This window comes from Clupea harengus, chromosome 9, assembly GCF_900700415.2.
Source record: "Clupea harengus chromosome 9, Ch_v2.0.2, whole genome shotgun sequence".
In the NCBI taxonomy this organism is placed as follows: Eukaryota; Metazoa; Chordata; class Actinopteri; order Clupeiformes; family Clupeidae; genus Clupea; species Clupea harengus.
This window is the reverse complement of record NC_045160.1, coordinates 23,185,885-23,205,227: the sequence shown is the minus strand read 5'-3', so window position 1 is coordinate 23,205,227 and position 19,343 is coordinate 23,185,885. Positions and strand designations below refer to the sequence as shown.

The window sequence follows — 19,343 nt, the reverse complement described above, 5'->3', positions numbered from 1 at the left end:
TTTCCACGCAATTATTTTGTTGCATTTGCTGCACGTCGCGATGTTTGAATCTTTTTGTGCGAAATACAGCCACACTTTTGACCGTTTACCTTTTGGTATTTTCTCTGTTAAAAGGTTGATGGCTAGTTCTGTTTGTGCTTGCCTGCTCTTCACTGTCATAAGACTGTTGCTATGAAAACACCAATGAGCGTGAGCGACACAAGACAAAGTTTACATTGGGAGCTGGGGCAGTTTTACATGTGCCCCACGGAATCTGCCTAGCGACCGTGTTCAATTGGCTCAGGCACCGAAATGAAGCACCGAAATCTGCGTTGCATTTCGGTCCGGGTAGGTACCGGTTGTATTGGAACCGGTTCCATATTGGTACCGGTTCTCGGTACCCAACCCTACCTATGACCCTGTATCTCCAGTATCTGACCTATGACCCCGTATCTGCAGTATCTGACCCATGACCCCGTGTCTGCAGTATCTGACCCATGACCCCGTGTTTGGTGTAAATATGTGCAGCAATGTATCCATCCACATCGGATCACATCAAAGCAGTACATTCACTACTGGCGGAGCTCAGTACTGCACCATGTGTCAATTGTTTATCTTTGTGTCTTGTGGATTTGTTTGCTTTGAGCCTGAGCCTGGTAAAAGCTTCTTGGATGATTGTAGTGTATATTTTCTCTCTAATGTGTGCAGTGGACACAACTGTCAGCACCATTAGACATCCCACACCCCACACCCCACCCCACCACACCACACCACACCACGAAGGATCCATCTCTGCCCCGAACGCCAAGGGAAAGCTCTAAAATAGACAGGTTATGTAACGCAGTCGATGTCTGAGCCTCGGTCAACATGTAAGCAGACTTAATGTCTTAAAGTGACTTAAATGACTTAAAGATAGAGCTGGTCTTGCGTACGAGTAAAGTCTGTGAACACACTCTCTCTAAGCTGCTCCGTCTGTACTTGACTGTGGGACTCGAGGGTACAACCGCATGACTGTTTTACTTCTGCGTGTGTGCTGCAAATCAAAGGGTGTTTTATATGAAGTGAGGATGCATGCATATGTATGCAGTGTGACCATTTCAGAAAGGCATTTTGTAGTGAAGACGTGTCTAAATTGACTGAGTCTGACCATTTCAGTGCAGGGAAGATTAGCCATGACCTTGAACGCTCTCTTTTACTCACTGTGGTCAGAATGTGAGCATTTGAATTATGTATAAAGACACTGATCCTTGATCTGATTTCAAGTTGCTGGGCAGATGAGAAGAGAGAGATTATTGTCTCCAAAGACTCCCTGCAATCCACCTTACTATACAATCACCATCACTATACCATTCAGTCATGTGGTTCCATTATGTTCTGTCCAGCATCTCTCCGCTGTCCGGCACTCTTCAATCGCGTGGTTCCATTATGTTCTGTCCAGGTTTACGCCCCTCTACACCCTCACTGGCAACAGCCTTTGGCTGGTGAATGGGCATAATCAGCTTTATTGACCACACCTGAGGAGGTGTTCTCCATTATCCTGTCTTTCGTTCTGTTCGGCTGACCTCCTTTCCTCCACGTTGCTATTCTTCCTCTCCATGTCTCACTCTCCTTCACGTCGCTATTCTTCCTCTCCATGTCTCACTCTCCTTCACGTCGCTATTCTTCCTCTCCATGTCTCACTCTCCTTCACGTCGCTATTCTTCCTCTCCATGTCTCACTCTCCTTCACGTCGCTATTCTTCCTCTCCATGTCTCACTCTCCTTCACGTCGATATTCTTTGCTCTCCATGTCTCACTCTCCTTCACGTCGCTATTCTTCCTCTCCATGTCTCACTCTCCTTCACGTCGCTATTCTTCCTCTCCATGTCTCACTCTCCTTCACGTCGCTATTCTTCCCCTCCATGTCTCACTCTCCTTCACGTCGCTATTCTTCCTCTCCATGTCTCACTCTCCTTCACGTCGCTATTCTTCCTCTCCATGTCTCACTCTCCTTCACGTCGCTATTCTTCCTCTCCATGTCTCACTCTCCTTCACGTCGCTATTCTTCCTCTCCATGTCTCACTCTCCTTCACGTCGCTATTCTTCCTCTCCATGTCTCACTCTCCTTCACGTCGCTATTCTTTGCTCTCCATGTCTCACTCTCCTTCACGTTGCTATTCTTCCTCTCCATGTCTCACTCTCCTTCACGTTGCTATTCTTCCTCTCCATGTCTCACTCTCCTTCACGTCGCTATTCTTCCTCTCCATGTCTCACTCTCCTTCACGTCGCTATGCAGCATGTAGACGGGCACCGAGTTTCATCCGTCCCCACAAGCAAATACAAACACCACACCCTCACTGTGTGCATGGACTAATCCTGTATTATTAATGCAGTGAAATGATGCGCGGTAATTGCCCCCCCCCCCCCCCCCTAGCTTTATTTGCTTACTTCCTGGAGACTGTCTCCTGGCTGTAGACAAGCAGCTCGGAACCATCACTTTGACAGACAAACATTACGATTGACTGCCCCCACAGTCTGCCTAGGGATGGGCAAAGAGCGTAACAGTGAAAACAAAAGAACAGAGCTGAAACCTTAACACTTTATTTCACTTGGGCTTCTGTAGAAAGAAAGGCTGCAATCACTCAGTAAGGTTACTACCTTGGAGACGCTTTAACAAAGCCGGTGTGCAAAGTGTTCATGATGCTGGCTGTTTGGGGTTGGAACGCACAGGACATTGAACTCTGATCTCAGCAGGGAGTGAGTTGAAAACGATGCCTGCACAGACAGAATCGGCATGCTCCTATGAAGCAGTGGAAATTGACTTCAAAGGGGGGCAGAAAACACCTTTAAAGACTTTGCGTGTGTGTGTGTGTGTGGGTGGGAATGTCTGTGAGAAATGGTATCAGGCATGAAGCCTTAACTGGAGATATAGGCACCCTTCCAGGAATGATGATGATGACGATGATGAAGGTTTCCTTTTGAGGCCACATGCTCTTTCTTCAGGAACCTTCAGGCACGTTATCGACTTCAACACAACCCCCAGGGGGTTCAGAAACGTCAACAAATCAAGCAGAAATCTATTTTCAGACCGGAGTGTATTTGTGGAGGAAAACATGCACTTTGGTGCCAACCTCCCAGACTGTCTATACTTACATCAATATTCGTTTACTAAGTTTGCTGTGGAAGTTTGGTAGAATTAAAAAAATATTTTTTTAATAATAAAAAAAAAAAGAAAAAAAAAGTGGCACGGTGGCTCAGTTGCTTGCACTGCTTACACTTCCGCCTCACAGCAAGAAGGTCATGGGTTTGATTCCCACATGGGGCGCTGTTGGCTCTGGGGGGGCAGGTCCTCCCCAGAGTGCACAGTGCTCAGGTGGGCTATCTCCCGGGCCTTTCTGTGTGGAGTTTGCATGTTCTCCCCGTGTTCACAAAGGGTTTCCTCCACTAAGGACCCCAACAGAAAAAACATGCAAAATAACAGAACACATGTCCATCCCTGACCAAACATGGACAGTTCACTTCACTTGGTCCCCGGGCGCTACAAGCTGCCCACTGCTCCTGGGGGGTCCTTGAGGAAGGACGGTCTAGGATGGGAAAAAGCAGAAAATAAATTCACCGCGACCTCAGGCCTACCTGCGTGTGTGTGTGTGTGTGTGTGTCCTGTGTCACCTCCATATATGCACGTGTGTGTTCCAGTGTGTCGTGTGTGCCATTAAAAACCTGACAAAGGTCTCTTAATTATTAAGAAACAGACATGGCATCCAGTTAAAGATCTGGTCTTTTAAGGGTCTGCTGCATTGCATTAACAGGAGCAAGGGAGCTCAAATGTTTGGCCAATAAGACGATTAGACCCAAAGGAATAGCGTCTGAAACCAGGAGTCTTGGCCCAGAGCCTGACCCATGCCTTCTCAGCCAATATCTCTGAGAGAGAGAGAGGTGAAATTCAAACCGCTGACCTCTCTTTAAAGTGCTCCATTAGTGACTGCTGGACATTGGAGACTGGCGTATTTAAACACCATACTAAAAGCTTGAGAACACATCACCCTTTACCTGAGAAGAGATATAAATTCAATATATTTCCACTTTAACAGTCGTCTCCCTTCAAAGCAGTCTGCTCTGCTCATGGATGATAATTGGCCGAGAAGGATGCCGGTCTCTTTGGTTGTCTCTTGATGTATTAAATTAGTCAGATCGTATTGAAACTTTAGTCGGAAGTGTATGAGCACTAGAAGCAGAGAAGCATTTTCTTTCTTAGCATCTATTTTTAGTTGTCAGATCATGAAAGACATTTGAGCTTCCAGTGTACCAAAATGAATCGCTGAAAGTAATAAAAAGAGCATTTATGACAGGGGTTTAAGAGGCATTGGGGATGTATTTAGCCAAAAGGGATGTAATTAGCCATATTTCCATCCATCCGGAGTCAAGGTGTTTCAGAGAGGCATTTTTCTCCCTGTCCAGACCACGTAGAGAACATTCAGCTGAAGGACTCCAAAGCATAATCCCTCAAAGCAATACAAAGAGGATTTATGAGAGCAGTTTAGGAGGTGTTTGGAGGATGATTGGTTCCACACCTGACATCTTATGCTTGGCAATGGAGTGTGTGTACAAAATCTCCCACCAATTATGTGAAACAGCCTTCGAGGGAAGGTTTCATTTCACAGGCCGTCCTCCCACACGCAAGACCACACAAATGTAGATGGACTTATTCAGCAAGAGCCAAATGCTTTTATCCTAAAAAAAAAACGTGTAACACGTATGTCCAGTACGTATGAGTGAGACCGGAAGATCAACTTTGTTGACCTGGTTTAGACAGACACACGACTGTTGTCCTGATTTAGACAGACACACAACTGACTGGTCACAGCACTGGGTAACTGATGGCTAGTCCAGTCCATTTCAGGCTAGTTGTGAAACCTTCGAAAACACGAGCAAACATCAAATGTACTTCATTCAGACAAAAGAGGCCTTTGTGTTGAAGCTGGCTATAATCAAAGCAGACGCAGAACCGCAGTCTATTTACAGAACTACTCTTGAGTTATTTATGAGCATTATCTACCTACTCAGTCTACTTTCTTCTTTCTCTCATGGGCACGTTATTGATCCTGTAGTAGCTGCTTTCCATATGGACTAATTTGCCAGAGTAGGGTGCTAGCAACCTCAAGGTCACGGCTCTATTTCAAGGACAATGGGGATAGTGGTGCAATATATGCTTTAATCTCATGCTGATGTGATCTGGATCTGAATCTGTTTTAACGCACTTCACTTACGCTATCTGTCAGGCTTGATGTTGTTGACAGACAGTTGTCATGATGTTAGATCTTTCATGCCAGCCACAGAGTATCAGTGCTTCCTAACTTGCATGAAACATCCCATAATGTTCCTGCAATCAATTGTCTGTTCTCCATACAGACATTTGCAACACTATTTTTTAAACATATGAATATAAAATGGCTACAATATGACTAATGAATAAGGACGTTACCCAGAGGAATATTTGCTTGTTTATCAGCAGAAAAACAGAAAATAAGCATATATTGTTGTTCAGTGTCACACTGCATTATTGTGCAAGCTAAAAAGATCACAAGGGAGCAATGGTCCACCACCTTAACAAGGATTCGTGGCAGTTATATCATCAAGCACGATGTGCTTTTGAGACATGGAGAGTGCGTGAGTCTGATTATTAAAATGGCTAGATCAAAAGCAACAGTGACTCTGGTAAAAATTTGAACCAAGAGGGCAACCTAATCAAATTTGGTATTTTAAGAACTTCAAAACTACCGGTGTGGTAGCATCCTACATGTGACCTTTAAAGAAATTCAGTCCACTTGTGTGTGTGTGTGTGTGTGTCCACAAGAAAGCTTCATGTGTGTATGTGTGTGTGAATATGGTGTTCTTGTGTATGGGTGTGTGTGTGTGTGTGTGTGTGTGCGTGTGTGTGTGTGTGGGTGTGTGTGTATGTGTGTGTGTGTGAACCTCAGACAAATACACAGACATCAAAAGGGTGCTTTACTGCTCTGAGGGCTCACACCAAAGCAATGCATGCTATTGAAATACACACACACAAACACACCTACACACACACACACACACACACACACACACACACACACACACACACACACACACACACACACACACACACACACACACACACACACACACACACACACACTAGCAGAAATATAAATACAAACCCATACACATGCAAGTACGCACATGCAGATGCAAAACTCAATTTGGAGATGCTTCCACATACCACTCTGCCCCAGTTTCAATGCAGATCTTGTGCAGTGTAACGCATTTACTGTGAATGATGCATGCAGTGGGATGGTTCAACAGAGCACAGGCTCTCACAGGTGCCATATGGAGCATTTGCATTCAACTATACATATTCATTAACAAAAGCTTTCATGTATGGTTGGTATGGTTGAAAGTATTCAAGCATACATATTCATTAACGAAACCTTTCCTCCAAAGCGAATTATAGTACAGGTGTAGTACATCTGGTGACCCATAGACCACCTATGTGACCAGTCATGGACATTATGCTATGCCAACATCATCATCCACCAAGAAAACATCATTAAAGCCGCAATACGGAGTTCTGTTCCAAAACTAGCAAGCTACCTACCTAATTAACCTGTGCCTGTAGGCTCCAGCAGGCTAATTAGCAGTTAGCACATAAGCCAGGTGTGATAAATTAAATTCACATTCATATTCATATCTACTGACAGGCAAGAGACTTGCAAGTCCACTGCTAAGTGGCCTGGGATAATGAAGCCATCACAGCGAGACCACGCCACCCCTGCTGCTCATTTAGAGGTAAGGAAACTTGACTAAGCTGCCTTAAATATGAACACCGTGAAAACTGAAAACATATTCACCTGTTAATTTAATATTCACCACCATAATCTGTTGGCTGCCCTTTTGTAACTTTAAATATGAACACTGTGAAAACATATTCACCTGTTAATTTCATATTCACCACCATAATCTGTTGCTGGAGACCCCATCGGCATTCAAGCATGCCTTCCCTTTTTGCCAAAATGAATGAAAGGAGCCCATCCCCTATCATGACTGGAGGAAGGAGAGTGGAGGAGAATGGAGGAAGGAGAGAGGAGAGGAATGGAGGGAGGAGAGAGGAGGGGAATGGAGGAAGGAGAGTGGAGGAAGGAGAGAGGAGGGGAATGGAGGAAGGAGAGTGGAGGGGAATGGAGGAAGGAGGGGAATATGTTTTCATTGACTAATCTGGGATCTTAAGTCTGGTCTGGCATGCAATGAATAGAAGGCGTTCTTACAGAATGATCAGAAAGCCTGTATGTGGATAATGAACTATGCCCCTTTGAAATATCATGTACATTTGAATGCTCGGAAAGCCTTTATGTGGATAATGAGCTATGAGCCTTTGTATGTACTTTGTGATTCACAACTAAATGTCACACGATTTGCAAATGTGTTTCCTGATTCGCATAGAAATGTCACGCGATTCACTAATGTAAATGCTGTTACATTTAATTACAGACTAACGAACATGCATTTACAAACCGCTCCCCATTTGTGAGCGTCTCTGCATTTATTTGTGGGTATTTGAAACTTTCCTGACGCAGCCTGATTCACAAATGTAATTTTTTTCCAAAAGGACATTCTCTGCAGCCTATCAGATGTCTCTTACAAATTCAGCCAAACACATAAAGGTAAATTCGGGGGTACGGCTGAATGTGACCACTGTGTTACATCTGTGCATACACTGTTAATGTAACAACAAAGTGGTAGTTTAGCTTTTTATTTCCCATGGATCCAGATAGGGGGAAACTATCCGCATACTTTAAAATATGTGACTATTCCTTACACAGATGAACATTTCCCCATTGTTTGCTATCAGTGCAGATACAGTACATACACTTCCTGTTCCCTTTCCTGACCCACCAATAGTGATATATTGCAGTAATATTGCCCATTGCACACAGCTTAAGGCAGTTCACAACAGACGGCTGAATGCAAATCGATCCTTTAAGAAAAATGAGGTTCTCTCTGAACCTCTGTTTTGGCCAACGCTCAGTGAATAATGAAGGAGCAGTGAATTTTGATGAAGCATACTGTATGCGTCTCTAGGGGAGGTTATTCTGGAGTGGTTACGCACTGTTCTCCTCTCCTTGCCGGGTTAAAATGTAAAGTATGTGTCGTCGTCCCCAGAGGAATACTTTTTTTCCTACTTTATTTTACTCTTGTGTGCACTGGACTCCAGCATGATCATGGGTATCTTCAGAGTTTATCTATCTTTAGAAAAATAAAATATTAAAAATAAACACGGCCTCAACTAACTTTTGCATTACATCATCAATTGCTCTTACAGGCTACTCTCTATTCTTTTTCATTTTGCAGATGCTGTTATGTAAAGCAATTGACTTGCATGCTCTATGGAATCAAACCCTATGACCACAGTGATGCTCGCACCCTTGACCTATCAGTGGAGGTACAGGAACACAAACACCTCCAACCTGTTGCTACCAGCAGAACCAATCAGGACAGACGCTGTTTGACACACAGGAGTGTTCCTGTAACTCTGTCACCCAAGTAACCATGACACCCAGACACATCCACTGACTGTCTTCCTGCTGTCTTGCTTGTGTGTGTGTGTTTGTGTGTGTGTGTGTGTGTGTGGTTCACTAGTCTGATTATATTTGTTAGATGTTTAAACATCAGGATGAGGGCAGCCTGGAGCCTGGCATGCCATGCTGATGAGGTCTCCACTGGTAGGAAAACATTTGCCTCCTTTCTTCAATCATTGGTGCCCCATTCCCCACCGCCAGACCAAATATAGGTGATCCTGTGTGTGGCTTTATTTGGAGGGTTTCACTGAAATAGGAGGGTTATGGTGACTTACAGTGAAAATAGAAGATAAGGGATGGAATCTCATTGCTTTGATGGGGAAAGCATGGAGGAAAAGCGTGCGTAATTGTGAATACACACATGATACCTTCTGGTGTTTATTGCTCATCAGTTTTTTTGTGAAAAAACTTTTATGAGTAGAGCGCGCAAATCTAATAAGAACATGCGCGTTATTTTGTTATTATTGTTATCCACAGCTCTAGGTTATGGGCCAAAAGAACCTCAGGCAAACTTCTGCTTTCAAGGTCTCTCATAACACTGCCTTGCAGAAGCAGTCTTGAGGCCTCTAACACCTAGTGCTAATGCTGGCTAGTCCCACTAGAGGGAGCTCCAGTGACTGATTACTTACCAGTCAGTAGTAGTAGTTACAGTAGTAGTGTTGGTGTCAGATAACATAACCAGTTAGCCTGTTAGCTAGCTCAAACACTCAAGTCCTTGCAACATGACCTACATTTTCCTCAGGATTAATAAAGTATCTATATATCTATCTATCTACATACAAACAACAATCAATGTTGATGTGGACACTAATTGTTGCCTATTTTTGAATCATATGTTTTTATTCTAGATGTAGCCGCCATCTTGGCCAGATTTTTTTAGTTCGTCCCGCCCCTGTAGAGAATATCACCTATCACAGACTTCACATAGATATAATTTGCACCATGGCGAGCTCCAGGGATTGATTCATTATGGGCAGTGCCTCTGTCACCTTGCCCAAAGCACACATAAGGACATGAGTCAGTGCCTCCGGCCAGTGCCACTAGGGGGAGCTAGGGACAGGTTACCTAGTGATACTAACCCCCAGTCAGTGCAAGGTGCCAGAGGCACTGGCCAGTACGTACAGGGGCGGACTGGCCATCGGGGATACCGGGGAAATCCCTGGTGGGCCGACGGGGTTTGGGCCGGTTCAATATATTCACGTCAATCGAAATAGTCTGAAGGCAGAATATGCGCGCGGGGTGAGAGGGCGTGGCGGTTAGTGATCCACCTTGACAATTTCACAGTTTCAAGTGTTATAGGCAGAATATGCGCGCGGGGTGAGAGGGCGTGGCGGTTAGTGATCCACCTTGACAATTTCACAGTTTCAAGTGTTATAGGCAGAATATGCGCGCGGGGTGAGAGGGCGTGGCGGTTAGTGATCCACCTTGACAATTTCACAGTTTGAAGTGTTATCAGAATATGTGCGCAGGGGGAGGGGGCGTGGCGGCGGTTACAAACGTGAAAAAAAAGTTACGCCACAGCTCCCGGGCCACTTTCTTCTCCCAGTCCGCCCCTGAGTACGTACCAGTCCCTGAAGCTCCACCTAGTGGTACCAACCAGTGCTGAGTACAAGGTGCCAGAGCTCACAAGACTTACCAGTTGGAGCTACAACCCCCTCTCACAGAGAATGAGTGAAACACAAGAAAAGAGCACACAAACACAACAGCACACAAACACAAGAGCGCACAGACACAACAGCACACAAACACAACAGCACACAAACACAAGAGCGCACAGACACAACAGCACACAAACACAACAGCACACAAACACAAGAGCACACAGACACAACAGCGCACAGACACAAGAGCGCACAGACACAACAGCACACAAACACAACAGCACACAAACACAACAGCACACAGACACAACAGCGCACAGACACAAGAGCACACAAACACAAGAGCGCACAGACACAAGGAGCCCAAATGCAAACCGGTTGTCTAAGCTCTTTCCTGTCCCTTTCCATAAAACTCATCTCGTGCATGACTTTAAATAGACTCAATACAAGGCACTCCCTAAACACACACACATACACAGATAGAGAGAGAGCCAGAGAGAGAGAGAGAGAGAGAAAGAGAGAGAGAGCCAGAGAGAGACAGAGAGAGCCAGAGAGAGAGAGAGAGAGAAAGAGAATGACTCAATACCATGAGTGTTTACTCTGAAACATGGTGCAAAGCTGTGAATCAAATCTCTGACTATAGAGTTATAAATACCTCTAGTCCCTCTAGTCTAAGCCTGCAGCTTGTAACCAGGTCAAGCTCATGTCATAAACCTAAGCAATGGGAATGTAATATCTGGTAATAAACTCTGTCAGTGTCCAGAAAGTAGTGGATTTGGAATCTGCAACAAAGCCCAACATTTTCAGTGGTGGCTAGTATGTGGGAAAAATATACCAATGTTTACAGTGAAGCAGAGCAAGTTTCATGCACATAACCCCAATTAAGCAAAAAGCAGAGATACAGATTGTAATTTTAGATATTTCTCCAAATGTGCTCTGTGCCCGAAATGTGCCAAAAAAACACCTGTTCAATTTCAAAAGCTTAGGAGTTGTGTTGGGGTAAAAACCCTATGCTAGGAAACCTGGTCAAGCTTGGGTCAAAGGTCACAGGGATGGGAGTTTAAAAATCAAACACGGTCTCCACACACATCAACCCTCCACGGTAATGACAATATCCAGGCCTCTCCCAACGTGAGGCAAAGCCAGTTCAGAGAGAGACAAATGATTACAAATGAAGTCACTGAAGAAATGAACTCAGGATTCACCCTCATCCATTACGTCTTAAATCACACAACATTAACTTCAAAACTGGGAGGGCACCGGTTAAAGGTGGTGTCTGTGATTCTAATTCAGCTAATTGCTCCTCACGGTCCACTAGTCGTCCATTCTAAACTAAATAAATTTCCGGTGCTTGTACACAGTCCTGCCTCCGTAAATGGGAAACAAACATAGTGGCTCGGACTGAGCCATGAACAATTCCAGCCAATCAACACGTTGCTCCAGGAGCACAGAAAGGAAGGATGTAATTTGATTGGCTGTAGAGCTCCAATATCAACAACCTTTCACCAGAATCGTGGACTGCGCCTTTAATCTAGACCATTTCAGAAACCCTCTGATCCAAGCAAACAAAGTGTGTGGCTTTCTCCTCTGCTACTGTGGATCTACCGAAACCATTCCCTATATGGCATCATTACTCTCCCACTATTCAGACTGGTTACAACACCTGGGCTTCTTGTCGTGGCAACACTGGCTCAGTCAGAGGAAACACAGTGCTCTTTTCTTGGAATTTTCTTGGAATTTTCTTGGAATTACATTACTTAAGTACAATCATGAGCGAATTAATAACAATACCGGAGTAATTAATAACCATGTGTCTTTATACACAAACCCTACCCATACCCCTTCCTAGTATTACATGCTGTTTAGTTCCTATTTGAACATTAAACAAAGCCATCAAAAAAGAGTCAATACCATAAAAGCAAAGCTGACTTCCCCTCACCAGTAAGTGTCCTTAAAAGTGTGTCTTTCGCTTTCATGCTCTGACCTCTAGGATGTTATGGGTCAGAGGAATCCTTACAGCTGACAGCAGCAGGGCAAAGGGCAAAGGGCAAAGGGCAAGGTGAGAGCTGTGGAAGTACTTCAGCTGCTGAACCAAAAGAGATTATCTCTGTGATCATCACACTGAAACTATTGATCTGAGGGTAGGCTTAGTGTCAAACCAGAAGCCCCTCTGGTTGCCGGACAACCTCTCAGCCTCCTGCTCCACTGGTAAATTTGTCTCGTGACAGGCTAATGTGGCGTGACATAGGCTAATGTGCCGTGAATTGATGCAGGGTTAAAGTAGATTAGGCCTGAGGTTTCAAAACCAGGTTAGTGTTATATCATGGATGATTTCATTTTGTTGTGGTATATAACCATGTAAACGACTCTAGGAGAATTCTTTTTTTTTGCCACCTGAATTACTGATTATCTGCTAAGGACAAACATTTCTATTATGACCACTGGACTCTTATTATGACCACTGGTCTCCTGAAGCCTGTGTCTTCCAGATAGACAGGATTAGTCTCTGTGCCATCGTGCGTTACTCAGGCAGGTGTCTCACTCTCTCCCATCGTAAACTGATTTCACGCTTAACAAAATCATGAGCTCGGCGCCAGTGAAATACTTTTTGGTCGCGGAGGAATTGCAGGAAGGACATTTCCAGAGGCGAGAGTGTTGTGGCAGGCCTGTTTGGAACGTGTCACTCTACTTACAACTGCTGTGAAGTGCGAAGGAATCAATCAAGGCAGATAGATCAAATCTATAACCGTCCATTCGAGCATCGACGTTTCTCAGCCTTCTCTCTATCGCACTCAATTCAGACACTATGGCAATGGCGGCAGATCCTTTGGTCTCTAGGCCGCGACAAGGCTGTGGAGCGCTGGAGGCTTCAGGGTGGTCCGGAAAACCTCCATGACTAGCAGCCTCAGGCTTCTGCTGTGCCAGGCCTTCCAAGCACACTGTCATTTGTGCTGGCCCTGGAGGGAAAAGCGCTGCAGGTGCTCCATGACCTGGCCCTCCAGGCCCTGACCAGGACGCAGGGAGAATCGATTTGAGCGGTTGCGGCCGCCATCTCCAAGAAGGACGGAGCCTGGGCACCCTCACTGCAGATGTGCAGCTGCACGCCCAACATGGTTCCCTGCAGTTCCATAACAGCAGCCCAGGATGAGCTGGCCCTCCATGCAGGGGCTCACGCAGGAACTGCTGCGCCAGCATGTTCACCTCACCATGCCCAAGGTCCCTCAGCCAGGCTGAACAGGTTGAGATGGTGCTCTCCACATGGCCTGCCCAGCAGAAGGCTTCCGCTCCCCAACCACGCATCAGGGTGACGGGCTACGATGAGGAGGAGGAGGAGGAGGAGGAGGAGACAGAAGAGGTCTGTCAAGTTTGGCCTCCGTCACAGTGGTCTCAGCGATGGCCTTCACCATCCAAATTACATCCACCCCTGGCAACCGACCGCTGCAACCTCTGTGACGAGCCTGGTCACATAGCCTGCGATTGACTCGCCACAGCCAGAGCCACCTCAACCAGAGGGAAACGACGGCGGAATGGCAGTGAGGGGGCCGACACTCCAGTAAGACTCCCTCCGAGGCAGATAACTCTGGGTCATACTTAAAGACTGTATCTGAACTGCCAGCTTGATGCTCAACCCTAGGGGGCCCTGGTAGACCAGTGGCCCAGTCTCCCCAACACCTCAGAGCCATCTCTGGAGAATCTGTTTATCTGCCCTCCACTGTTCCACAAGCTTTCGCCATTGCCAAATGTTCTGGGTGAGGAACTGTTGCCTATTCTCAGAGCATGCACCGGATGTTGTGTTGTTGTGTTGTTGTGTTGTTTGTGCTGTAATGGTTAGGTTGGGAAACCCTTGTGTATCCATGTTGTGTCTGATAGCGTGTATCATTTTGTTTGTGTGTTACAATGATTTAAGTCCATATTAGTTAATTGTGTTAGTTAGTGATTCTGTCAACCGTCAGTGTAAGTGTCAATGTAAAGTAAGACTTTCCGTATCTGTCGTTCAGGGGGTTTGAGTGAGAGAAAGAGATACAGCCCTTAGACGGCAGTTCGCGGACTATGCGGTGTATAAAGTACCGGATTTGCTTCTAAATTGAGATGTCTGTCTCTCGCTTCTTCCTTACACGCTAAATGCCCACACATTAAGATTCTTACTAAATATGAAAATCATCAGTCATTGTATTCAATAAAAATGAATTACATGATTCGGTTTGTGTTTAAAGTCATTACATATAATATAACTACTTCAAAAGAGGGCACACGCTAATGAAAACAAAACTATTTTCGTTTTGCACCGAAACATGTATAGCCCACACGAGAAAATGAGTAAGACATCAAAATCGTTTACCTACTGATCATTATTCTGCTTCTCTCATTCAGTAGAACATACATCTAGCCAAAACATGACAAAAATAGAGCAAGTTCTGTAATGGTGCACTTAAGTCGTTTACCACGACCTCTAATTGTTTTTTCCACTTTCTTGTACAATTAAAACGCTTTCGAAAAAAAAATCAAAATCGGATTTCCGTGATTCTGTTTCGCAAATCGTATTAGTCTAAAGAGGTAGCTTAACAACACTTAAAGGAGTCTTTGCTTAAGTAGTCTATACATCTTGTTACAGTGTCAAACCAAGAACGAATCCAGTTGAAGGGTATTTCACAAGGGGCTTGTTCTCAAATTCATATCGATATCATCACAATATTTATGCTTCTTAATGTTCTTACAACCACACACCCACCCCCTTATAAACATTTTTGTGGGATAATTATTATGCAACAATACGGCGTTAGATACTTGTCATGTAAGTTAGAAATTGTATTAATTCACAGCCACGTTTTAGAAATGTAACGTCTGAAGAAATATCAATACTTGTCCATCCTTCTAAAAACTTCAAGGCGACTGACTTCTCTGCACCTAAATGACACAATGAGACTCCTTTGAGTAACGCCACACTTTAGATAGCAATGTCTAGAATTCCTGACAAATGTTATGTTTATGCAGTCGTTTACAAAGGACATTGTAAGGTTATTATATGATATAAATACAGATACGTGTTAGAATAATTGATATATCTGATTAATCCGGGTGAATTAATATCCGGAAAATTTCTAAAATTACAAACAAAGATTCTGTAATTAAAAAGTCCCGCAATACCTTGAATGGAGAGTACTGAATGGAGACCAATTTTCCATCCAAATGCTTCATGTGACTTGAGTCCTGTCAGTCAAAGCGATATTTACCACTCCAAGCCATCAATGGCAACTTTGTAATTCAATAAAACGAGGGCTTTTGCAGGTGCACTGAAAGCTTTGCGGTCTCGACGGCTTTGCACGCGGTGGAACGCTCGGTCGGTGCAACTGAAGTTTCTAGGCACCCGGGGGAGAAACGGGCAGTCAATGGTATTCCATCACCAACAGCGCCTACCCTCCGCTGCACGCACACACACTCGCAGAAATGAGTGTACAACTGCGGGTCACCTGGAACGCAGCGAATGCAGCGCTCTTTTCTTAAAGACACACTCACACGCGCTTAAACACACATGGGCAAGTATGATTGGCTTCTCGCTGACAAACAATGTGGTAGCTGTAAGTGTTTGTGATATAGTCAATGTCGGCACCGTACTATGGACATTCTGTAAAGTCACCGGGGTCACACAAAGCGTGACAGTTGCCCTTAATTCACACCAATACCACTAAGTTTAAGAGCAAAAATGACACACTCCATATCCTTTAAAATGACTCAAATTGCTTCCTACAACAAATGGCTTTTGGGTACTTGGGGTATTTATGAGTGATTGCATACTCACTTGTCCAGCAGTCAGGCCAACACCATTATTTTCAGCCACGACTGTGAAATGGACAACCGATACTTGCAACATTTAAAGGGGCAAAAATGACACTCCATATCCTTTAAAATGACTCAAATTGTTTCCTATAACAGATGGCTTTTGGCTACTTGGGGTATTTATGAATGATTGCATACTCACTTGTCCAGCAGTCAGGTGAACACCATTCTTTTCAGCCACGACTGTGAAATGGACAACCGATAGTTGCAACATTTAAAGGGGCAAATGTATCATTTAAAATTGGCACTGCAATTTTAAATATTGGTGAGCATTGTGTCCCCCCTCCCTCTCCTCCCCCGACTCGAAGCTCACATAGGTTGCCAGGTCAAGGATACTGAACCTACACAAACCAGCGCAAGACAAGCTCTACATTAAAATTTGACAATGGCAAGCAACGAAGAGTCCTACACTAGATTAGAGCAGAAGAGCAACAGCGAGAAGAGTCCTGCATACCTGTCAAATTAACATGACTGAAATCTGAGAGGTCGGTTGGTTGAAATCTGTAAAAATCCATGAGCCATCATAACCGCCCACACATACACACACACATTATAACATGTGCAAATGTTGTTACATTTGCAAGGCATTTCTTAAACAGGTCTGGTTCACCTCGAGGTAAGAAGTTGTTCAGTGATATTAAGTATTGAAAATCCGTTGACTAGTAGCCTAAAACTTCTAGTGGGCGGGATCACACAGGCCAAAACACAAACAGACATCCCGCTCCTGAACATACATTTCAAGGGAGAATATACTGGCTGTAGCATTGTTGTCAGAGAAGCCAGTATAGCAATTCAGCATGTTTCCTTGATGATAGATCATGGTAATTTTATGATTTAATGTAGTACATTTATTACATATTAGTCCTTTAAGGTGGGGAAAAGGATGATGCCTTGCTTGCCTCTGGAAACATGATGAAGTATAGATTCATATAATAATAATAATAAACTTTATTTGTATAGCACCTTTCATACAAAACAATGCAGCTCAAAGTGCTTTACTGCAAAGAAATTACGTTGAGAGAAATGACATGCACAGTGATCCACATAAAAATAGACATAAGATAGACATATGATGTGGTATGGTATTGAGTTGCTGCATCTCTTTCTTAAGTCCTCAAGAGGCTGGCCTTCCTCCCTAACTTCCCTTTATCACTCTGTATGTACACACTTATTAACATGAGTATTTACAAAACATGTTGGGATGTTTTTATCATTGAAGGGTAGAGTCTTGAAGACTCCTTCCCATCAAGTCAAATCCACTCGTCATATCTGTTCTTGCAAATCATTACAGCCTCACGAGATGGACGTAGGAATTTCTTCCTGTCGTTTTAGGGAGGGACGCTGGGGAATGTTTGCGGTTTCCTGACTGTCTTAGGCTTCTAAAGGAACTGATCCACTATCATAATTGGTAGGCAAGGGTGCTAATCTCTTTGAAGGTTTCCTCACTGGTTTATTTTGTGGAATACCAGTGGATTTCTGCCATAGATTGCAAAATCTCAAGAGAGTGCCAGATATGTGTCTTTAACAGAGCATCCATCTTCACAGAAGTTGTCAGTAGTTGACAGTTAAGCTATAGTGCACAATATATTACTAACTGCAGCTTTAATTGATGTTACAGTAATAATGCCACACAAATGTAAATGTGTACAAAATTATAAAATTGTGATCATGAATCTGCCTGTGTGGGAAAAAGTTAATGTTTACAATTGATATGAGCTGTTAAAGCACAGCCAGAAGAAGTAAAATGTTGAAGTGCTATATAGAAAGCAACCCACTGTTGTGTGGGCACTTTAAATTCATAGAAACGCTGGCAACTCACCTTGAAAGGTCACCAAGCAAGTGATTTCATACTCCGAATGCCTATAATGGAATGGGACAGAGAAGCAAGTCTGTTATTGACTTGGAGTACATTAGATAAGTTGTTTCTTTATGTAAGAGCCAGCCAGTCATAGTGCCTAGTGTCACCTTTGTCATAGTGCCATGTTTACTTAAAGTGGGCTGAGCACACTGCCTGGACCTGAGTAACCTCTTCCTTAACTCTTTCACTGTGTGTGTGTGTGTGTGTGTGTGTGTGTGTGTGTGTGTGTGTGTGTGTGTGTGTGTGTGTGTGTCATTACTGGGTTACTGGTCCAGAACGCATCTATGTTTGCAATCGTTTAGTATTTTATTTTTCTTTTGTTCTCCTATGTTTGTTCAAACTGTAGTATCTGTCATCATGGAGCCCCTAGCGTGTGACACATCCATGCATGTATTCAGCGTAGTTGAGAATTTGTATTTATTTTTTGGCCTCGTTTGTCCTCGCTCACCCGATGGCTAATTGGTTGTTTACTCACCGAACTGACTATCTGGCATGCTGTGGGTGAGGTGGGTGAGGTGTCAAAGTGTCACGAACACAGCAGGCTCGGAGGGGCACCGCTGGGGGCCACCTGGTGATGCCCTCTCCGGGTATCCGGGCAGTTATTTTTCTTTCGATAAACAATTAATTTAGTCTATTTCCCCCCCATGGTTTTGTCTCTGACACTGTGACTATACTTCATCACACTTTCTGCTACAGACACTGGAGTAAGCATAGTACACTGGGCTAACTGTTGCTCTGGCCAGGGAAATTGTCCCTTTAAAAAATAATCTCAACAATAATGACAGACTGATGTGAAATTGAGGTTCAGTGACTGAAATCATAATCGTAGCTTTTGTTATTGTTCAGTTGAGAGCCTCTTGGATTGGCACCTTTGGGCCAACATACCTCCAATCAGTAGCCACTTAAGAGTGTAACATTTAACTGTGAGGTTGACCCTCACTGATGAAGAGATTATCCAGATAGTTGTCAACTCTACACCAGACCCAATCAAGAGGCTGTTATCTCAGCACCCATTTAACTCACTTGTGAAATTCACATTTCTAAGTGATGAATGGATTGCACAATGTGTATAATTAGCTTAGCATCTTTCAATTAAATACTCTGGTGTTGTAATCAGTCATGAGTACAGGCATCTGTTGTCTAATACAACCTCTGCCACTAATTTTTTTATTTCTCTCTGTCACATATGCTGCCATTGCTGCTTAGTTCTCTCAATCCTGTGATGCTTTCCATGGACCACTTGTTGATAGGTAAACACTACAGATGCTAGTGTAAGACAAAATTACATAAACCAAACAAATCTAAACACATGTAATACCCCCCTAACCAACTAAACTGGACTAAAATCTAAATAATATATTAAATAATATTCCCTTACACCTAGCCAGGCAGCCCCTCTCCCTCTCTCTCTCGCTCTCTCTCTCCCTCCCTCTCCTCTCATATCACATTGCTAATGCTTATAATAATACTGATAAAATGGCCA

At 44.0% G+C, this 19,343-nt stretch overlaps 1 protein-coding gene across 1 annotated transcript in view; it reads right to left on the bottom strand.

The window, feature by feature from the left end:
- gipr (gastric inhibitory polypeptide receptor) overlaps positions 1 to 15,625 on the bottom strand; it is a gene marked incomplete at its 3' end in the record, with an annotated part of 51,176 nt that extends 35,551 nt beyond the window's left edge. Inside the window, exon 1 of the mRNA XM_042708634.1 lies at positions 15,313 to 15,625. The remainder of the gene's footprint in view (positions 1 to 15,312) is intronic.
- Between the last annotated feature and the right edge of the window lie 3,718 nt (positions 15,626 to 19,343).